Source organism: Pinus tabuliformis, chromosome X, assembly GCF_031772625.1.
Source record: "Pinus tabuliformis cultivar Carrire ecotype Pingquan chromosome X, CPIR1, whole genome shotgun sequence".
Classification (NCBI taxonomy): Eukaryota; Viridiplantae; Streptophyta; class Pinopsida; order Pinales; family Pinaceae; genus Pinus; species Pinus tabuliformis.
In genome coordinates, this window is record NC_142308.1 from 1,407,235,331 (window position 1) to 1,407,237,444 (window position 2,114).

Sequence of the window (2,114 nt, forward strand, 5' to 3'; positions counted from 1 at the left end):
TACATAAAAATTCAAAAAAGATGTTTTTTTCTTATTTCCTTCCATAAATAGCTTGAATAGATGTAGTTTACTTCTTCAGTAGGTAATGACACTCCTTTACTAGATTTTCACCTCTCTTTTTGCAAAAGTAGGGTTAGTCGGTAAATTAGGGTTTGCTAGGGTTACTTCACATCTCGGTCCTCTTTCTCTTTTTGCAAGTAGAATAGCCTCTGTAGAGTAAGCTTTCCTTTCTTTCATCCCATATAAAGCTTCTTCTGGAATTCATAAAAGTTGGCTTGAGCTCCTAGTGATCTTGTGCCAGCTGACCAAGTGACAGCTTGCAGTAAGAACTAGTACTTGTGTATACAGCATCGTCACTTCCAAGTTTTTTATGAACTACCGGGTTGATAAAAGTAATGTAGGAAGCCTTAGGAGTTGCAACATTATTGCTGCAATACTGGTGCTCAGCGGAGGGCATTATACCTTCTTGACAAATCTCAGATAAGTGTGAAGTCCCTATGATCAGATGTTGTTATATGACCTGTAGATTACATGTTCATGACGTGTTTGATGAAATTTTTTCCATGGAAAGGCTTTGTTAGGTCAGGTCCTTTTTCATAAAGGGAAACAATGATCAAGTAAGGATGAAAGGGATCAAGCATCTACAACAAGATTACTTGCAGGTATCAAGTTGCATGTATGATTTCCTTGCTAGTTGGCATGCATGGTAAATGTATGTGTGTACTCAGTTCTCTTTCTTTCATTGGCATAGGTTTTTCTAGGTGTTGCAGTGGTTTTCAACCTTGCCTTTCCATTTCAATATAGTCATGGTGTGATGGGGTGTCTCATACCTAATTGAGCTAGATTTCAAGATGGTTTCGAAATTGAGTGCGGTGGTCTCAAGAAAAAGCACAAGGCCTAGGAATCCCTTGATTGGTAATGGCAAGATACATGGTAAATATTGATTTTAAATACCCTAGTTGGGCTTAGGAATCCCTTGACTAGTAATGGCAGGATACACAGTGAAACCTAGAGGTGGATACCCTCATTGGGCCTAGGAATCCCTTGATCGGTAATGACAGGATACATGGTAAATCCTAGAGGGTGGAAATTGAAAAATTCCTCACGGTATAAGTGGAGAGATCTAGAGGCATCCATTCTTGTTTAGGACCTAATAATACCTTGACTAGTATATGATAGGATTGCAGAAAGATTATAGTGTATGTTTATTATTTGGACCTAGAAATCCCTTGGTGGGTTACACGGTAAAGCCTGAGGAAGCCTTGAGTAGTTTTGTTATGAGTCCCACATTCATGATTGGAATATGACACAAGGGTGATTGGCTGAAAGAAATATTTGTTTCAACCCAATCTATCATTGGGTGGTACATGGAAGTCCCTAACCTAGTTTCGTTTTGATATGTTAATAAGAGTTATTTTCCGCTTGTGTATTATGTGTAAAGGTGCTTGTTATTATGTGGTTATAATGGTTTTTCTATCATTGTTATTCTGTTGGTTATAAACATGATTTATGACAGACTTAAGCTATGGCTATCATCATGTTTTGATTAGTGAATGAATGAATAATGAATGTATGACCTAGTAGATGATGATGTAGTTATTATGAGAGGGTATGAGACCTTCCTGAAAAATCTAAGATAAGTGTGAAGTCCCTATGATCAGATGTGGTTATATGACTTGTAGATTACATTTTCATCGTGTATTTGATTACATGTTTTCCATGGATAGGATTTGTCAAGTCAGGTCCTTGTTCACAAAGGGAAACAAAGATCAAGTAAGGAGGAAAGGGATCAAGCCTCTACAACAAGATTACTTGCAAGTATGAAGTTGCATGTATGATTTCCTTGCTAGTTTGACATTCAAGGTACATGGATGTCTGTATTTGGTTCTCTTGATGTCATTAGGATAGGTTTTTCTAGGTGTGATATTGGTTTCCATCCTTGTCTTTCCATTTCCAGACAGTCATGGTGTGATGGGGTTTCTCTTACCTAGTTGAGCTGGATTTCAATATGGTTTCGAAACTGAGTGGGGTTGTCTCAAGAGAAAGCACAAGGCCTACGAATCCCTTGAATGGTAATTACGGGTAACATGGTAAATATTAATTGTAGGAATCCC